The 21,923-nt window shown below is 40.7% G+C and overlaps 1 pseudogene; it reads left to right on the top strand.

Annotated features, from left to right (window-relative positions):
* Positions 1–8,028: 8,028 nt before the first annotated feature.
* LOC132012485 (interferon-induced very large GTPase 1-like) lies at positions 8,029–12,494 on the top strand (annotated as a pseudogene).
* The last annotated feature ends 9,429 nt before the right edge of the window (positions 12,495–21,923 follow it).

Here is a 21,923-nt window from a genome sequence, read left to right on the forward strand (position 1 = left end):
CATAACAAATAGCATGGAGGACATGGGGAGTTAGAGAGGAGAAGGGATTTGGGGGAAATTGGAAGGGGAGGTGAACCATGAGAGACTATGGACTCTAAAAAATAATCTGAGGAGTTTGAAATGGCGGGAGGGTGGGAGTTTGGGGTACCAGGTAGTAGGTATTATAGAAGGCACAGATTGCATGGAGCACTGGTGTGGTTTAAAAAAAAATAATGAGTACTGTTATGCTGAAAATAAATAAAAAATAAATTTAAAAAAAAGGAAGAAAGAAATTAAATAAGACACAGAAGGATGGAAGACCATTCCATACTCTCGGATCGGAAGAATAAACATTGTTAAAATGTTGATACTGCTTAGTAATCTATACTTTTAACGTCATTCAGATCAAAATTCCACTGGTATTTTTCAAAGAGCTGGAGCAAATATCCAAAAATTTGCATGGAATCAGAAGAGACCCCGAATCGCTAAGGAAATGTTGAAAAACAAAAATAAAACTGGGGGCATCACGTTACCTGATTTCAAGCATTATTACAAAGCTGTAATCACCAAGACAGCATGGTACTGGCATAAAAATAGATACATAGACCAGTGGAACAGAGTAGAGAGCCCAGATATGGACCCTCAACTCTACGGTCAATTAATCTTCGACAAAACAGGAAAAAATAAACAGTGGAAAAAAGACAGTCTCTTCAATAAATGATGCTGGGAAAACTGGGCACCTATACGTAGACGAATGAAACTCGACCATTTTCTTACACAGCACACAAAGATAAACTCAAAATGGATAAAAGACCTCAATGTGAGACAGGAATCCATCAGAATCCTAGAGGAGAACATAGGCAGTAATCTCTTCAATATCAGCCACAGAAACTTCTTTCAAGATATGTCTTCAAAGGCAAAGGAAACTAAAGCGAAGATGAACTTTTGGGACTTCATAAAAATCAAAAGCTTCTGCACAGCAAAGGAAACAGTCAACAAAACAAAGAGGCAACCCACGGAATGGGAGAAGATATTTGCAAATGACAGTACAGTCAAAAGGTTGATATCCAGGATCTATAATGAACTCCTCAAACTCAACACACACAAAACAGACAATGAAATCAAAAAATGGTCAGAAGATATGAACAGACACTTCTCCAATGAAGACATACAAATGGCTATCAGACCCATGAAAAAATGTTCATCATCACCAGCCATCACCATCAAATTAAAACCACACTGAGATCCTACCTTACACCAGTTAGAATTGCCAAAATTAGCAAGACAGGAAACAACATATGTTGGAGGGGATGTGGAGAAAGGGGAACCCTCTCACACTGTTGTTGGGAATGCAAGTTGGTGCAGCCACTTTGGAGAACAGTGTGGAGATTCCTCAAGAAATTAAAAAAGAGAGCTTCCCTATGACCCTGCCATTTCACTCCTGATTATTTACGCCAAAGATACAGATGTCGTGAAAAGAAGGACCAACTGTACCCCAGTGTTTATAGCAGCAATGGCCATGGTCGCCAAACTGTGTAATGAACCAAGATGCCCTTCAACGGAGAAAAGGATAAGGAAGATGTGGCCATAGATACTATGGAGTATTATGCCTCCATCAGAAAGGATGAATACCCAACTTTTGTAGCAAGATGGATGGGACTGGAAGAAATTTTACTGAGTGAAATAAGTCAAGCAGAGAGAGTCAATTATCATATGGTTTCACTTATTTGTGGAGCATAACAAATAGCATGGAGGACAAGGGGAGATGGAGAGGAGAAGGGAGTTGAGGGAATTTGGAAGGGGAGGTGAACCATGAGAGACTATGTACTCTGAAAAACAATATGAGGGTTTTGAAGAGGTTGCGAGAACCAGGTGGTGGGTATTAGAAAGGGCACGCATTGCATGGAGTACTGGGTGCGGTGCAAAAACAATGAATACTATTACGTTGAAAAGAAATAAAAATTAAAATTTTGTTTAAAAAGACATTAACAGAGGAAAACCAAATTTAACAACATATGTACATGTGCCCCACAAAGACATGATGACTAAAGGCTGCCAGGCAGTTCAAGCTACTGAGCTAATGAGAAGACATTAGGGGTTTGGGGCTTCAAAGTGGGGAAGACAATTCACAGGAAGTTGAGAAGAACAAATGGTTGATAAATACTTGCCATGCTATGCAGATAAGTCTTTCTGATATAAAAAGTTATTTCTGATAATAGCTCTCTTCCTGCTACAAGTCCCCTATTTGAATTCTTTAAGCAGTTAAGAAACAGGTAAAAAAAAAGCTATTCCTTAAGCCTAGTGGGTCTTAATTGCCTTCAGCTCAAGACAATCCCTGTGCCAATGTGGCACGTTTTGGGGTGGTGCATTGTATTCCCCTTCAGTCCTGCCTTTGAACCTTCTCCAAGAAGTTTCACAGTCCAGACTTTGAGTTAGTAGATTGCTCCATTTCACCTCATAATGCTGCTGGAAGCCTGTAAACAAGGTACTAGGCCAATTTTTATCAGCTCCATAAAGTCAGCCTTAGTTCCTTAGATCTGTGTGGTCATACCGGGGTCTATTACATATCTGAGGATTACATCACTCTCAAATATGAAATTCCAATCAAAGCCTTGGTAATATTACCAATGTTTCCCATTTTGTCCTGTTACAAGGAGAATAGTTTTTTTTATTAAGTTTTAAATTTTAATTCCAGTGTAGTTTACATACAGTGGTATATTATTTTCAGCTGTGCAATACAGTGATGCAACAATTGTGTACATTACTCAGTGCTCATCATGGTAAGGGTATTCTTTAATCCCCATCACCTATTTCAACATCCCCCATCACCTTCCCCTCTGATAACCATCAGTTTGTGGAAAACAGATATGTACTGAATTTATGCATAACTGTATTGCCATGAAATGAGAATATTTAAGAGTATACAAAACCTTCTACATACTGAAGGTATCAGGAAGGCAGAAAAAGATAAGTATTTCACCAAATTATTGATGAAAAGAGAAAAACGTTCCCTTAAACCTGGAAAAACAAAACACAAAGAACCAACATTTCAAAAAAAAAAAAGAAAGAAACCATAAAAATTATAACAATCCTCATCAGTTCATTCAGTTCCATGTAATTAATTCTTACTGATCTTCATCTTTTTGTTAGTAGTTTCATAAACCATTAGTTTCTCCACTAGAGTTCTACAGATTCTCACCAAGTTCAGTGGTATGATCTGAAAGGTTCCAGAGACCGGTACTTGTTAGAGTCCTTTCCATTAGTCTCTTTGAAGATGAAGCACTTTTACAGGAGCAATTTTGCAAAGCATTAGAGTGCAAAAACAAAAGACTTTCGAGTGCCTATGCTTAAAGATCTGATGAGAATTCATTGTAAAGCAATTGAAAAGGAAGTTTGGTTATATCTGTGGCACACACCTTAAGATTATAATTAGGGAAAGAAGATAGAAAAGATGGGCAAATAGAATTCTGAGTTCACCTCCTCCTATAGAAACACCAAGGCAACAACTATAGTATTGCAACTCACTCTGAAAATGACCTGAAGACTGGCATAAGAGATATTCCACAGCTAGGTATAGAAAGAAGACCACATCAAAAACAAAACGAGGGATAGAGATGTGATCAGGAACCAAACCCCTAGAGGGACTACCTGCAAACAGGAAAGATATCCTAAGAATGGAGCAGCAAGGTGATCAATTCTCACACTGGGTACCCCAGCCCTGGAGACCTTCACTGGAAAGATGCATCCCCATAACAACTGATTTTGAAAGTCAGTGGGGCTTAACTCTAGGAAATCATCAGGTCTTAACTCCAGGAGAGCCAGAGGGGAAACCAAGTCTCTGACTTTAAAGACCCAGCACACTGAATAATTCAACCTAAAACACAGGAAAGAAGCAGCAATGTGGAAAACACCTGGGGTATACATAAAGGAGATTTGACTAATTTTAAGGGCCTGATCTTAAAAGAAAGGATCTGCAAGAGCTTTCTCTGGGAACAAAAGTACTGATAGATGACACTTTTTGCTCTTGCCAAGCCTAGATAGTGGGAAGCTTTCAGCAGCCAGTTCTGACACCTCTCATCTACCTTGCTAGCACTACACACTAATGCTCCCCTACGGATCCACCCTATACAACCCACCTGCTTCACAGGGGCCCCTTCAAAACACCTCCCATGCTATCACACCTGGTGGACAGCCTGAGCTGGGACCAGCTCTCCTCCAAATGCTACCCAGCAGTTGTCATAGCAGCTCATTCCAAAGCCAGGCTAAGGGCGAGCCCTACCACCAGAAGGCAAACCCTGCCACCCAGTGCACATGCACTGTGAAGCAACAAGGCTTCACAGATTTCTACACAGGAAGCAATCCCTGCCCACCAATGCACCTCCAGCAGTTGCAGCTCAACCAGACAAGAACATACAAGCAGTCCCCACAGGGGATAGCCCTGGAGCACCTGGTATTGGTGACCAAGGGGGGTTCAACTACTGGACCCTATAGGATGCCTTCTACATAAGGCTAATATTTTTAAGACCAGGAGATATAACTGGCCTACTTAATACATAGAAACAAACACAGAGAGTTAGATGAAAAGAGGAGACAGAGGACTATGTCCTAAATAAAAGAATAAGACAAACCACAGAAAGAGAGCTAAATGAAACAGAGATAAGTGATATGTCTGATAAAGAGCTAAAAGTGCCTGGGTAGCTCAGTCAGTTAAGCATCTGCCTTCAGCTCAGGTCATGATACCAGGGTCCTGGGATCAAGCCCCACATCTGGCTCCCTGCTCAGCGGGGAGCCTGCTTCTCCGTCTTTTTCTGCTGCTCCCCTGTTGGTGCTCCCCCTCTTTCTCTCTCTCAAATAAATAAACTCTTAGGGAAAAAAAAAGAGTTCAAGATAATGGTCATAAAGATATCCCCTGGACTTGAAAGAAAAGTAAATAAACTTAACTCAGAAAAATATTTTAAAACAAATTGTAATATGAGAAAAAAAGGTAATTACATATGAAAGGATTAATCCAACGAAGAGATACAACAACTGCAAATCTCTATATACCCAACACAGGAGCACCCAAATATATAAGGCAAACTTTGATGAACATAAAGGAGAAATTTACAATAAATAATAGTAGGGTCTTTAACACCCCCACATACATTAAAGGGGATCATTAGAGAGAAAATCAATAAAGAAGTGGCCTTGAACAGCACCTTAGTCCAGATGGACTTAACACATATATATAAAACAATTCACCCAAAAACAGCATAATGCACATTCTTTTGAAGTGCACATGGAATGTTCTCCAAATACATCACAAGACAAACCACAAAACAAGTCTCAATAAATTTAAAATTAAAATCATATCAAGCATTTACTCTGACCACGATGGTATGAAACTTAAAATCAATTACAAGGAAAAAAAAAAAAAAGAAGGTAACATAAACAAGTGGAGGCGAAATAACATGCTACTAAACCATCAAGGGGTCAATGAAGAAATCAAAGAGGAAATTTTTAAACCAGCTGGAGACAAATTAAAATTAAAACTATCATTTAAAATCTTTGGGAGGCAGCTAAAGCAGTTCTAGGAGGAAAGTTTATAGCAATAAAGGCCCACTTCAAGAAATGAGAAAAAACTCATCTAACCTTATACATAGAGGAACCAAAAAAAGAAAAACAAAGTCCAAATTTAGTAGAAGGAAGGAAATAACAAAGATTGGAGAGGATATAAGAAGAAATAAATGAGAGGTTAAAAAAATTTAGAAACGATCAATGAGACTAAGAGCTGATTTTTTGAAAAGGACAACAAAATGTATAAAACTTCAGCCTGACAAATCAAGAAAAAAAGAGAACTTGAATAAATACAATCAGAAATTACATCAGAGGGACGCCTGGGTGGCTCAGTTGGTTAAGCAGCTGCCTTCGGCTCAGGTCATGATCCCAGCGTCCTGGGATCGAGTCCCACATCGGGCTCCTTGCTCCACAGGGAGCCTGCTTCTCCCTCTGACTCTTCCTTCCACTCTGTCTACCTGTGCTCGCTCTCACTCACTCTCTCTCTGACAAATAAATAAATAAAATCTTTAAAAAAAAAAAAAGAAAGAAATTACATCAGAAAATACAATTAAAAATTACTTCTAACACCACAGAAATACAAAATATAAGAGATTACCATGAAAAAGTATATGCCAACAAATTAGACAATCTAGGAAAAATGCATAATTCAACCTTCCAAGACTGAATCAAGAAGAAATAGATAATATGAACAGACCAATTACTAGTAACAAAATTGAATTATTAAGTAATAAAATCAGAGCAAACTAAAGTCCAGGACCACATGGTTTCACGGGTGAATACCAAGCATATAAAGAAGAGTTAATACCTATCCTTTTCAGACTATTCCAGAAAATAAAAGAGAAAGAAATGCTAACAAATTCATTCTCTGAGACCAGCATGACTTTGATACCAAGAGCAAAGGCATTAGGGAAGGAAGGAAGGAGGGAAGGAAGGGGTGGGTGGAAAGGAAAGGAAGAAAGAAAAAGAATGTAGAGAGGAGGAGGAAGAGAGGGAAGAAAGGGAGGGAGGAAATTACAGACCAGTATCCCTGATGGGGCATGGATGTAAAAATCCTTAACAGTATTAGCACACATAGTACAGCAATACATTAAAGAAATTCAACACAGTCAAGTGAAATTTATTTCAAGAATACAAGGATGGTTCCATACACACAAATCAATCATTGTGATTACTCCACATTAACAAAATAAATAAAACACATGATCATCTCAATAGATACAGAAAAAGCACCTGATAGAATTCAACATTCATAGTAGATAAAAATTCTCAATAAACTGGGTATAGATAGAACATACCTCAAAAACACAATAAATGCCATATATAACAAACTACAACTAACATATTAAATCGTGAAAAGCTGAAAGCTTTTTCTCCTAAGATTAGGAACAAGACAATGATGTCTACTCTTAGCATTTTTTTAAAGATTTTATTTATTTGTCAGAGAGAGAGATAGAAAGAGAGAGAGAGAGCACAAGCAGGGGGAACAGCAGGCAGAACATGCAGAGGGAGAAACAGTCTTCCCACTGAGCAAGGAGCCTGATGCAAGACTCAATCCCAGGATCCCGCGAACATGACCTGAGCCACAGGGAGCCTGCTTTTCCCTCTGTCTCTGTGACTCTCTCTGTCTCTCATGAATAAATAAACAAAATCTTATAAAAAGAGAGAGAACGTGGGCACCTGGGTGGCTCAGTGGGTTAAAGCCTCTGCCTTCCGCTCAGGTTATGATCCCAGGATCCTGGGATTGAGCCCCGCATTGCGCTCTCTGCTGGGCAAGGAGCCTGTTTCCCCCTCTCTCTCTGCCTGCCTCTCTGCCTACTTGTGATCTCTCTCTGTGAAATAAATAAATAAAATCTTTAAAAAAAAGAGAGAGAGAGATAACTTACAAACTCAAAGAATGAATAATCAAATTTAAGAGTGCCTGGCTGACTCATTTGGTAGAGCAAGCAACTCTGAATCTCAGGGTTGTAAGTTTGAGCCACATGCTAGGAATAGAGATTACTTTTTTTAAAAAATCAAGTCTTTTAAAAGATGAATAACCAAATTTTAAAACAGGTAGAAGACAAAAATGGAAATTTTACAGAGAAGATATCCAAATGGTGAACAGGAACAAGAAAAGAAGATCAACATTGCTCATCATCAGGGAAGTGCAAATCAAAAGTACAATGAGATAGCACATCACATTTGCCATAATGGCTAAAATCAACAACAAAGAAACAACAAATATTGGTGAGGATGTGGAGTAAGGGGAACCCTCTAGCACTCATACTGGGAATGCAAACTGGTGTAGCCACTCTGGTAAACAGTATGGTGGGTCCTCAAAAATAAAATTAAGAAGCAGTGTGAACAGAATATATTTATTAGAACAACACAAGGAAGAAATGAAAAGGCCTCGTAGATTTGCATCTTTAGTACACTCACCCTTCTGGCCATATGGCTGATCCTTCCTTACGGCATCACACAGGCTAACTGAGTAACTTTTCTTCCACATCCATGGCCATGGCAAAGTCCACCCCCGATGAGCCCCTGCTCAGAAGCAAAAGAAGGCATAATCTCCAAGAGATGCTAACAGAAGTAGGACTGGCACTTGAGTACTGGTTGCCCAAGCTGCAGGAACAACTGGGTGTGACCTGTGCCCAGGTCTTACAACACATAGAAGAAAAAGACCTCCAGAACCTCAAATCCCAAGCATGACATTCCTGGGAGGAAAGAGCCCCGGAGGTGCTTCTTAAACTGTCACACCCAAAAAGTCTTTCAGAGTCACAGGAGTCTCAGCTGTAAATGAGAAGGAAAATGCAGAAGCAGGCAGAGCAGGCACTGCAGGAGCTAAGAGACTTGCTGTCAGAAGGGAGGCAGCAACAGGATGAAGCAGTGAGGAAAAGAGAGGCAGAGCTGAGGCAGGCAATGGAGATCCCTGAACAATACTGGCCACCTCCACAAAAGTCCTTAAAAGAAGTCATGGAAAACATTCAGAAACAACTCAACCTCATGGAGGGGATACTGTCTCACAGGCAAAATCTCCCATATAGAGATCTGGTGAGATGGACATCTGGAGGGTTGGCCCTGCAGGGAATTTACAAAACCAGCGACCAAAGAGGTTTGATAGAGATGAGCGAGGAGCTAATCAGTGTCCCAAAGGAGTTCTCACTCTTTGGCCCTGAGCAGAGCACACGGATGGAAACAAAGGAGTTTACATCTGCTCAAGCAGAAGCCATGTTCACCCAGACTATAGAGAAGCTAGGCTTCAGTGCAACTACTGCAGCCAAAGGTGAAGGTTGGGGACTTAGCCTGGAAGCTTATGTAGATGATAGCAAACATTCAGAATCTAAGAAAAACCAACAATCACATGCTGAGCACACTTATTTTTGCTCAACCAAGTTCAGCTATATGCCACTGGCTTCCTGCCACTTTCGCATTGATCAGCTCCAGTTATCCAAGGCTGCTCTGCAGGAATTAAAATGCATTGAAGACCTCCTGGGTCAGTGTACAGGCCCAGACAGACTCCTCTTACTGAAGTCCAGGACAGAGGCCTTCTTCAATAGGTTTGGTTCTCATGCTAATCAGGGCCCTCTGCACCTGGGAGGAATCTACTGGTGGAAAGCCATTTCAGAGGGTTTCCAAAGTGAGCAACTGGCAGAAGTGAAACAGCAGTCAGCAGAGGCCCCAGATAATTATATCAGGGACAGCTACAGTGGCTTTGGAATGCAAATTGCTGCAGGTGTGGATGTGACAGACTTTCATTCAAAAATGAACTCTCAGAGCACAAACTTCCAAAGTCTCCAAACACAAATCCAGTTATCTGTGGCCCAGACAAGTGGCCCACTGGAAGCAAATGTCCTTTTCCAGGGGAAAGCTGGCCTAGTTGCCAGTAATCAAACCTGGTGTGTCGCTGACCGGGGAATTCAACTGGTGCGCATTTGGGACATCAACCTCTCCAGCCACAGAAGTGATTCTAAGAATCCATTTCAGGTAGCTGACATCCTGATAGAATGCTAAACTGCTCTGACTGGCCTGACTACCCAGATCCAGAGTGGAGAGGAATTACTAAGTATTGTGAAGGGGGCTAGGGTTTTCCTAGAGGATGTGAAATCCTGGGAGGTATCTGATCCTGAAGAGCAGCTTAAAAAATTAATAAATTTCATGCAAATGTTGAATCAAAAATCAAAATCTTTTAACACGTGGATTAACATATGCCTCACAGATGGGGACCTACAGAATTTTCTGGTAAACACTGTCAACTTTTGCAAAATACCTTCCAGTTATAAAACAGAATTTATTAAATCTCAGTTGTGCAGCTTTTTGGATCTTCACAATTATAGTGTGACAAACTTCCCTCAGGCTCAATCCATCAGGCAGTGGATCTCCTCATCAGAGCTGGAGCAGAAGCACGTCAACATCTCTGAATTTTCTGAATTAATTAAAATCTTGATAGAAGCCAAAAATGACTTCATGGAAGAAAAGGCCAAAGATGAGACCCCAGAAATAGTGGAAGAAGCACAAAGAAAGGCCACTTATGAGGTGATCCAGTCTCTATGATGCTTCTTGAATTACCTGCAAGAAACAAAGCAGGCAGATGTACAGTTCTTGATACTTTCTGTTGCAGAGGGTGCAGGTTATCACATGGTAAACAATACTTTTCAGTATCTTCTGGGATGTGAGGAGCTGAACTTCCTGCTGCAGGAAATGCAAACTGCCCATAATAAATACCAGAATCTCAAAAATATTTGCAGCTAGAGGGCTCAGGCATTCCTGCTGCTCACAGGTCTGACAGCCACTGTTGGAGTTACAGCCTTTCTCTAAAGGATAAAACACAATGCTTGACACTTCTAAGACAGCACATGGGACAATCCTTGTCTAAAGAGGTTGAACATGTCCTCACCAAACCTGGAGCACATCATGATTGGGAAACCTAGAGAAAGACTTGAGATTGTTCATTGATGGGAATTATGAAGCCACCATGTCTTCATTGCAAATAGATGATGTGAGAAAACTTTTGCAAAATATCTTCCCTGAAAAGGAACCACTTCATGAACCACATGATAGTGAAAGCAACAAATTGGAGGCCATAAAAAATGAAGCCTTCTTAGAATTACTCCAGCATCTAGAACACTACTACCCAAAAAGGATGAGCAGAGCTACCTTCCACCTGATCCACAAGACTTCTGTGTACAACACCCAGTCCTGCTCTGAGAAGGAGCTTCCCTTCTACTTCCTGCAGAAGCTACTAACGCTGGATTATGGGCTGAGATACCTGGTCTTCAAAGATGATGGAAACACAGAGAAGCAAGTCCATCCAAGTGCCTCAAATCGAAAAATGAGGCTTTTGATCCATATGAAGACATATTTGAAGAGAGTGATAGTCCCACTAACCCTTCAGACACTCATCCCAGGTCCCACATTCACCCTATGGATATTCAGATGGCAATTCTTCACTGTACAGATGATTATGCCAGACAATATATTCTGTCCAAACTTGCCATTTGTTGGTTTGCCCTCCCACTGCTTGTACCTAATCCCTGTAATTCTCAGATTGAATACTCTCTCTGGTCTCTCAGCCAAATTAGGAGAAGCTGGCAGCAAGCAAGTAAATCATCAAAAGAGAAGAACAATTACAACAATCAGCAGATGTATCGTGTCCCAACTCCCATTGTGTCCTTTATTAAAGTTGGAAAGGGCTTCTCTGCTTCCAAATCTCAGATCATGAACTGTCTACTCAGTAAACGTAAGTATCTTTTTCCATCAGCATTGCAGGGGGAGCAGCAAAGACTGTCTCTTGATGGAGGGTGAGAATTGGTATTGTCCTGTGGGAGAAGATGAGGACAGCTTTGACAAATGTTTGACCTTCACCAATCTTCATGGAGATGCTAAGGACCATGAGAAGCAGCTTACCTTCCTGCAGGAGATCTCTTCCATCGTTGTGGTGCTCATGGCAATTTCTGATGACAATACAGAAAACCGAAAACTTGTCCGTGACCTGTGTCAGCTATCAAAAACTTTGATCTGTTTGCTTGATAACAAAGCTAAAACCATGGTCAATACTTCTGGCCAAAGAGTGAGAATTGGCATCAGGAATCGAAATGAGGCAGAATTAACAGAGGAGCTCAAAACTACAATCAGAGATTTGCCAGAGCTCTCTCACACTGCTTTTAGCTTAGAGGACTGTGCCCAGATTGCACACAAGCAAGGATTTCTTATTGATGAAGACCAGAGTGACTGCAAGGAAACCAAAGATAAGTCAAAGGTTCTCACGGCCCTACTAGGAGACATGCCAGTATCTCAGATGAAGGAAAAATTACTACCTCTTCAGAGATGACTGTGGTGTCTTTGATATAAGAGGGATAAAGAAGTCTATCATCTGAGGGAAAAGGGAAATCAGAGTATTGAACAACACAAGAGTGAAATCAAGGCAGATAAACAAAGAATACGGAGTCAACAATTGAACAAAGCCTTTCTTCCCAGTGAGTTCATGCATTTTGTCCTTGAAATTATCCAAAAATGTTCAGAAATTCATAACAACCTCTACTTCTTACAGTGGCTGGGTGTGTTTTTTGACAACCTGACAGTCGGTTACTTGGAAAAACTGAATGAAAAGAAAAAGGCTTTGTGCTCCCAGGTACAAACAGAAAAACAAAAGGTACCAGAAAACCCCTCCCTGAAACAGTGGCAAAATGACATAGAAGCTATTTCTGCAGAGATTAGTGACTGCACCTTGGGAATTGAGCAGATTCTCAGAGAAATAAGCCAGATGTATTAAACTCTGGAAGAACTGTTTCCACAAAAGATATGCTTTTTCTCTCCCTTCCCCAGATTGCTGCAGATCTAATGATATCGGGTATTCCTATTGAGCTGATGGATGGGGATGCTTCATATATGCCTCTAAAGTGGGAGCAGCTATTTTTGACAAGGTCTCTGAGAAACTTGGAGACAAATGGCTGTTTGTCCTTCGCCTGTTATGCTGAAAATAAAAAATAAATTAAAGAAAAAGAAAAGAAAATGTTTTAAAATATTCAAATGTAAGGAAATACTTATCTCCAGATCAGACACCTTTGTAACTTCTCACATTATTTAAGCCATAGAGTCATGATCAGAATAAAAATAAAAACGAAGAGCACTCTGAAGCAAACCAAGGACCAGAGCAGGGAAAGAAAGTGACATTCTGCAAACCTACACCTTCTAAAACATGGCTTACATGATGTTCTCAAAGCTGATGACCTAAAGGAATCCTGATACAAAGAAGAAAATTTATGTCGGACATATGGGCATCCATTGGCTTGCGTTTATAGACACAGGATACCCTTCCATAGCCAGTGAAAACAAACAGTACATGAAACCACAGTAAAGACTAGAATCTTCAGAGTTAGGAGAGAAGAGTAATGACTCTATTGTCTTTGTTTCTCCAAAGGGTTTCAAGAATACTCTCAGTTTCAGGTAAAATGATCTATGTCTCCAGAAGAAATCCTGGAACAGGAAAATTTAAAGGAAACAGATATTCTTGAACAGCACAGTTTTCCTTTTGTTCTCTGGGAAAGTCTCTGTAAGAGCTGTAAAGACCTCAGGGCACCTCAGTGGCTCATTTGATGGGGCATCATCCTTTGGCTTTGGTTCTGATCCCAGGGTCCTGACATGGAACCCTGTATGCTCCCTGCTGCGGAGTGTCTGCTTCACCCTCTCCCTCTGCCCTTCCCATGCTCATGCTTTCATTCGCTATCTTTCAAGTAAATAAAATCTTAATCTCAAAAAAAAAAAAAAAAGTTGGAAGGACCTGCTAGTATAAAGTTCAAATAGTGATGGAAACAGAATCCCTGCATAGTACCTGTCTCTCTCACATCACTGTGTGCTCAAAAATTGCAATGTTCAATTAACATTTGTTGAATGCTTTTTGTATTTGTTTAATGAATCCAAAAAGGCCTTTCACTAAGTAATATATATCATATATTAACTTTGAATTTCAAGCCAATATTATTGTGTACAAATAAAAAGATCTTTGATAAATTCCACAGGCATTGAAGCAGTGTGATTATTCAATGAGATTCAGAGACTGTGCTCAAGAGACGCCAAATAAACTGGCGAGAAGTAAATTGGGATAGAGAAAAGATGACCGTGTAGGAGTGAGGTTTTCTGTGATAGCAGTACAGACAGTAAAGGTGGAGTCAGGATAAAGAGATTACACTGTCAGCAAGTTGGGGTCATGGAGGGTGAGGGGGGTGGATTTCAGAAACTATGGAATAGGGAGCAAGAGTCAGTAGGGATGACAATCACAGGATCATCAAGAGTAGAAGACCTGGACCCAGGTGTAGGTCCCTGGATTAGAAGTGGCCAGAGTTCTAAGGTCAGTAGAGGTAAAATTCACACATTCAGTGGATTAAGTCTCTCAGAGTCACTGAAAGTGGGAACATGGAAACACAGAAATTTGAGGTCACCACATCACTTGATTTAAGGGACTTCCAAAGTAAGTTAAGCAAGACAGCCCAAGTGTAATGGGAAAAAAGGAGTCACAAGGCCTATAGTAATGGGGCTGGAGAGTGACAGATACTTTTTAGTTTCTTTTTTTTTTTTTAAGATTTTATTTGCCAGAGAGAGAGAACACAAGCAGGGAAGCAGCATGCAGAGAGAGAAGCAGGTTCCCCACTAAGCAAGGGGCCTAACCTGGGACTAGATCCCTGGACCCTGGGACCATGACCCAAGTCAAAAATAGATGCTTAATCAACTGAGCCACCCAGGCATCACAAGAGTGATGGATTCTAAGGCAAGATCGAAACACATGAATAAGACGTGAGCTATATTTTTTTAAGATTTTATTTATTTTTGAACAGAGAGAGAGAGAGAGCCAGAGAGGGAACACAAGCACGGGGGGTGGGAGAGGAAGAAGCAGGCTTCCCTTGGAGCAGGGAGCCCAAGGTGGGGCTCGATCTCTGGACTCTGGGATCATGACCTGAGCTGAAATCAGGAGGTGGATGCTCCTTAGACGGAGCCACCCAGGCACCCCTAAGGGAAAGGTAAGTTAAGGTGAGGGAATAAATTACTAGGCTTAAGTAGGTTTGAGAGTTAAGGAGTGCCAGCTTGCATGTGTACTTAAGAACACCATCTCAGGGACAAGATGGCGGGGAAGTAGGAGGAGGCGCCTTTTCAGCCTGTACCCCAAAGTGAGCTGATTACCTACCAAAGAACTCCATTCACCCATGAAATCAGCCTGAGATCAGAATTATACATGTTTGGATCTCTACAGGGGCAGAAGATGCCAGTGGGCAGGTAAAGCGGAGTGGGAACCACAGACTGATATCTGAAGATAAACAAAAGGGGGAGGGAGCCACCAGAGGCGACCAGTAGGAAAGTAATACCCCAATACGAGCGAGAATGCCCTGCGCCTGGGGACCAGCATTAATTTGGAGACTGATTGAAAGCACTCCAAAAGAGCAAAGGATCACAGGGGGAAATTTGGGAATTGGGGCGGCTAGGGACAGGGGCTTAAGTCCCAGGTCCCAGGACAGCCTCCCCGGCGCTGAGGCAGAGAGAGTGCGGCGGAGAAACCAGGTCTTGTCACTAAGCCGCCAGCTTGCCTGAGAATGCGTGGGTTCTAGCTCCTGTGAGGGGATGGGAGCCACACCGGTAGGCAGAACGCGCGAACCCTACTACAACGCCTGAGATACGCATGCACATCCCTCATGCTCCCCTGAGAGAGTTACAAAGGCCCAGCCGGCACTCTTTGACCCGAGCCATTGTTTCAGAGCCTAAACCGGGCACCCCAAACTCTCCCCTGACAGAGGTGCGCAAAAGCCTAGCCTGGTGCTTTCAGACCTGTGCCCCGTTCTCAGTGCCTGAGACCCACGTGCAATCCATAGCCGCCCCTGAAAGAGGTGCGCGCAAGCCGGGCACTCTTAGACCCAGCAAGACCAGGCACTCCCAGTCTGGGACAGCGGGAAAATCTCAGTGTGTGATCGCTGTTTGGAACCTCACTGGCGGTCAGGAGCTCCCAGACAGCCGCCACTGCCTTGGCTTTGGGTACAAGCTAAAGATCCCGCATCCCCGGGTCTTCAACTTGGAACCTGCTCTGCCAGTGGCCAAGGGGGAACTTATTTAGGCTCTGCACCCAGACTGAGGCTTCTCTCTGAGAGGGAGATCACGGTGCAGTTTGTTTTCCTCTAAAACTACAAAAACCATCAAAAGCGGTCATGGTGAGAGAAAAAAAAGTGAACGAACATAAAAACCGCCAGAGAACAAAAAGCCTGAAAAAACAAAGTTTTCTCAGAGCCCACCCCCTTGAGGGGGCGGGAGGACTTAACTCAGGAAATATCATTGACTGACAACCCATGTGCATGTGGCAGGCCCTCCCCCAGAAAACAAACCAAGAAAGGAAAAAAAAAAAAAAAAAAAGAGGAAAAAAAAAAAAAGGACTACAAAAGAACAACCACTACTTCATAGGAAACATTTATTGTTCACTCGTTCCCACTATTCTGGTTCTTTTTTTTTTTTTTTTTTTACACATAGGTAATTTTTTTAACCTATTTACCATCACAGCGAGATGTACAGTACATCAAATTCCATAATAACCTTCTAACCTGAACTTTTTGATACATACACCTATGCTTTTCTTTTGCATTTTTATTTTTTGAATTCCTTTTTTAAAATTTTAGTTTAATTTAGTCTAGTTTATTCCTTTTTATATTTATCCTCTAATATTCATATAGAGTTAAACTTCAAAGTAATCCCCTTTCCCCAATCAATACTATCCCTATAGGTAAACCAATTTTTAATCCCCTTTATCTTAGGAAAGTTGAGTCCTTTAACAAAGATATCAAGATACATCCAGGAAGAATCAAAACAACCTTTCTCACATACACTGAGAAGTTATAAGAACTCTCCCATCTTCTTCTTCCACCAGTGTTTCTGTGTTTTTGTGTTTGTCCTATAGCATATAAATCTTACACTTGGGGTTCTTTTTGACGAGGTTCTTCCTTTATTTGCATATATTTTTTTTTTCTCTTGTCATAAATTTGTATCAGTCTTTTTGTTTGTCTACTTCATAAATCTTACCTTGGGGCCCATCTGGGCTAAAACTTCTCTTTCATCTTCCCTTTCTTTCCTGTCTCTCTCTCTCTCTTTTTTTTTTTTCTTTTCTTTTTTTTTTTCTTTTGTCTCTCATTTGGGTGGGGAATCCTGATTGCTCAGAAGTGTTCCAGGGTGCACCTTGACTGCTCCAAGTTCATACATCTAGCTACATCTGTTCAGTCATCTCCCACCAAAATGACTAGGAGGAGGAATGCCCAACAGAGGAAAAATACAGAGGATGGACCTTCTGCAACAGAGCTAACAGCTATCAACATAGACAATATGTCGGAAAGATAATTCAGGCTAACAATTATCCCAGCAATAGCTAGGTTAGAGAAAGCCATGGATGACCAAATGGAATTGATTAGGGCCAAACTGAAAGCGACCAAACAGGGTGTTCACAATGTTAGGGCGGAGCTTAAAGCTACCAGGGAGGAGGTTCACAATGCTCTCAACAAGTTCCAATCTAATCTAAACTCTCTCAAAGCTAGGGTAACTGAGACAGAAGATAGAATTAGTGATCTGGAAGACAAACAAATAGAGAGAAAAGATCAGGAGGAAGCCTGGAACAAACAGCTTAGAAACCACGAAAACAGATTCAGGAAAATAAATGATGCCATGAAACATTCCAACATCAGAATTATTGGAATCCCTGAAGGGGAGGAGAAAGAAAGAAGTCTAGAAGATATAGTGGAACAAGTCCTTCATTAAAATTTTCCCAGTCTCACGAATGGAACCAGCGTTCATGTACTAGAGGCTGAACGGTCTCCACCCAAGATTATACATTCAAAAAAAACATCACGAAACCTGATAGTCAAATTGAGGAATTATAATTGTAGGTATAATCCCTTGAAAGCAGCCAGGGCAAAGAGGCTCCTTACTTACAGGGGGAAGCCCATCAGAATAACGTCACACCTGTCCACAGGGGGACCTGGCAAGCCAGAAAAGGCTGGCAAGATATATTCAGGACACTAAATGAGAAGAACGTGCAGCCAAAAATACTTTATCCAGCAAGACTGACATTCAAAATGGATGGAGAGATAAAGAGTTTCCAAGACCGGCAAGGCTTAAAACACTATGCAACCACCAAGCTGACACTGCAGGAAATATTAAGGGGGGTTCTATAAAAGAGGAAAAATCTTAAGAATAGCATTGAACAGAAATACAGAGACAGTCTACAGAAAGAAAGACTTCAAAGGTAACTCAATGCCAATAAAAAGATATCTATTAATAATCACTCTCAATGTGAATGGCCTAAATGCGCCCAAAAAAAGGGGACAGGGTTGCAGATTGGATAAAACGACAGGACCCATCCATATGTTGTCTACAAGAGACACATTTGAACCTAAACATACACCCAGACTGAAAGTGAATGGATAGAGAAGCATCTTTCATGCCAATGGGCCTCAAAAGAAGGCTGGGGTAGCGATCCTCATATAGGTAAATTAGACTTTAAACTAAAGCCTGTAGTCAGAGCTACAGAAGGACACTACATAATCCTTAAAGGGACTATCCACCAAGATGATCTAACAAGTGTAAATATCTATGCTCCCAATATGGGAGCAGCCAATTACTTAAGAAAACTGTTAATCAAGATAAAGAGTCATATTGATATGAATACACTAATCGTAGGAGATCTTAACACGCCTCTCTCAGAAATAGACAGATCATCGAAGCAGAAAATCAATAAAAAAACAAGAGCATTGAATGACACATTGGACCCGATGGAGCTCATAGATATATACAAAACATTCCTCCCTAAAACAACAGAATACTCATTCTTCTCAAGTGCACATGGAACCTTCTTCAGAATAGACCACATACTGGGTCACAAATCAGGACTCAACCAATACCAAAAGACTGAGATTATTCCCTGCATATTCTCAGATCACAATGCTTTGAAACTGGAGCTCAATCACAAGGAAAAGTTCCGAAGGAACTCAAGCACCTGGAAGCTAAAGACCACCTTGCTTAAGAATGCTTGGATCAACCAGGAGATCAAAGAAGAACTGAAACAATTCATGGAAACCAATGAGAATGAAGACACTTCAGCCCAAAACCTATGGGATACAGCAAAGGCGGTCCTAAGGGGGAAATACATAGCCATCCAAGCCTCCCTCAAAAAAATAGGAAAATCCAGAACACAGAAGCTGTCTCTACACCTTAAAGAACTGGAGAATCAACAACAAATCAAACCAACTCCACACATCAGAAGGGAAATCATCAAGATTAGAGCAGAGATCAATGAGGTAGAAACCAGAGATACAGTAGAACGTATCAATGAAACTAGAAGCTGGTTTTTTGAAAGAATCAATAAGATCAATAAACCATTGTCCACACTAATCCAAAAGAAAAGAGAGAAAGCCCAAATTCAAAAAATTATTAATGAAAGGGAGATATCGCAACAAACACCAAGAAAGTAGAAACAATCATCAGAAGTTATTACCAACAGTTATATGCCAATAAGCTAAACAACCTAGATGAAATGGATGCATTCCTGGAAACAATAAACTACCAAAATTGAACCAGGAATAAATTGACAACCTGAATAGACCAATATCTAGTAACAAGATTGAAGCGGTGATCAAAAACCTCCCAAAAAACAAGAGCCCAGGACCTGACAGATCCCCTGGGGAATCCTACCAAACTTTCAAAGAAGAAATAACACCTATTCTGAAGCTGTTTCAAAAAATTGAAGCAGAAGGAAAACTTCCAGATGCTTTCTATAAAGTCAGCATTACCCTGATTCCAAAACCAGGCAAAGACCCTACCAGAAAGGAGAACTTCAGACCAATAACACTAATGAATATGGATGCTAAGATTCTCAACAAGATCCTAGCAAACAGGATCCAACAGCACATTAAAAAGATTATCCACCATGATCAGGTGGGATTCATCCCTGGGCTACAAGGATGGTTCAACATTCACAAATCAATCAATATGATAAAACAAATTAATATGAGAAGAGAGAAGAACCTCATGGTCCTCTCAATTGATGCAGAAAAAGCATTTGATAAAATCCAGCATCCGTTCCTGATTAAAACGCTTCAAAGTATAGCGATAGAGGGAACATTCCTGAATCTCATCAAATCTATCTATGAAAGACCCACAGCAAATATCATCCTCAATGGGAAAAAGCTTGCGTCCTTTCCGTTGAGATCAGGAACGAGACAAGGATGCCCACTCTCACCACTCTTGTTCAACATAGTATAAGAAGTCCTAGCAACAGCAATCAGACAACAAAGAGAAATTAACGGTATCCAAATTGGGAATGAAGAAGTCAAACTTTCTCTATTCTCAGTTGACATGATTCTTTATATGGAAAACCCAAAAGATTCCACCCCCAAACTACTAGAACTCACACAGCAATTCAGTAATGTGGCAGGATACAAAGTCAATGTGCAGAAATCAGTGGCTTTCTTATACACTAACAATGAAAATACAGAAAGGGAAATTAGAGAATCAATTCCATTTACTATAGCAGCAAGAACCATAAGATACCTGGGAATAAACCTAACCAAAGAGGTAAAGGATCTGTACTTGAGGAACTACAGAACACTCATGAAAGAAATTGAAGAAGACACAAAAATATGGAAGACCATTCCATGCTCTTGGATCGGAAGAATAAACATTGTTAAAATGTCTATACTGCCTAGAGCAATCTATACTTTGAATGCCATTCCGATCAAAATTCCACCAGTATTCTTCAAAGGGCTGGAGCAAATAATCCAAAAATTTGTATGGAATCAGAAGAGACCCCAAATTGCTAAGGAAATGTTGAAAAACAAAAATAAAACTGGAGGCATCACGTTACCTGATTTCAAGCTTTATTACAAAGCTGTGATCACCAAGAGAGCATGGTACTGGCATAAAAACAGACACATAGACCAGTGGAACAGAGTAGAGAGCCCAGATATGGACCCTTAACTCTATGGTCAATTAATCTTCGACATAACAGGAAAAAATATACAGTGGAAAAAAGACAGTCTCTTCAATAAATGGTGCTGGGAAAACTGGAGAGCTATATGTAGAATGAAACTCAACCATTCTCTTACACCATACACAAAGATAAACTCAAAATGGTTAAAAGACCTCAACGTGAGACAGGAATCCATCAGAATCCTAGAGGAGGACATAGGTAGTAATCTCTTCGTTATCAGCCACAGCAACTTCTTTCAAAATATGTCTCCAAAGGCAAAGGAAACAGAAGTGAAAATAAACTTTTGGGACTTCATCAAAATCAAAAGCTTCTGCACAGCAAAGTAGAATCTACTTTTAAAATATACTCAGATCCAATCAGTTACCACCACACCCCCAAAAGTACTGAGGCTCAATAGCCTCCTAATGGACTGAGACATATATAGCCTATTCTCATGAAGGCAGTCAGAAAGCTTTCTTAAAAATTTAGGTGAACCATGAGAGACTATGGACTCTGAAAAACAATCTGAGGGTTTTGAAGGGGCGGGGGGTGGGAGGTCACGGTACAAGGTGGTGGGTATTATAGAGGGCACGGATTGCATGGAGCACTGGGTGTGGTGCAAAAATAATGAATACTGTTATGCTGAAAATAAAAAATAAACTTTAAAAAAATTATGCTAGATCGTTTCAATCTTTGGCTCAAAACCCTGAAATAGCTCCAGTCCTCATTCAGTGTGAAAGTCACAAAGTCATCAAGAGTTATCAAAGTCACAAAGCCTTTGTGATTTGTCCCCTAGTTACCGTTTTGATCTACTCTCCTACTTCTATCCCCCTTGGTCATTTATTCCAACCGTACCGTTTACTGTTCCTCAAACATTCGTTGTTGTCCCTACTTCAGGACCTTGGCTGTAGCTCTTACCTCTACCTGGGGCAATATTCTTCCCCCAGATATCCCTTATACTCCCAAATACTTCTAAGTCTTTGTTGATACTTTATTTTATGAATGAGACTTTTCCCAGACTGCCTACTTGATAATGCAGTCTGCACCCCTACTCACCTCTGCTGTCCAGGTCCTTACATATGACTGCTTCTTTGTTTACAAACTTATCCTTTTCTGGATTCTATCATATACTCCTTTACTATTTTATTTTTTATTGTCTAGAATATAAAGTCCATAAGATCAAAACTTCTCTTTTGCTCACTGTGCTATCCCTGACACCGCACACACCATATACCTAGATTAGTATAGGTACACAGTAAATATTGCTGAATGAATAAATGAGAGAATGTCTATTTATAAATGAACAGGGTTTTTTTTCGTGTGAATTTAGATTACTCTTTGGGGCTCCCTGCTTTCAACCTAAAGAACTTCCTTTGTCATTTCTTATAAGGTGTGTCTGCTAGCAATAGAGTGTCTCAGTGTT

The sequence above is a fragment of the Mustela nigripes genome, chromosome 1 (genome assembly GCF_022355385.1).
Source record: "Mustela nigripes isolate SB6536 chromosome 1, MUSNIG.SB6536, whole genome shotgun sequence".
Lineage (NCBI taxonomy): Eukaryota > Metazoa > Chordata > Mammalia > Carnivora > Mustelidae > Mustela > Mustela nigripes.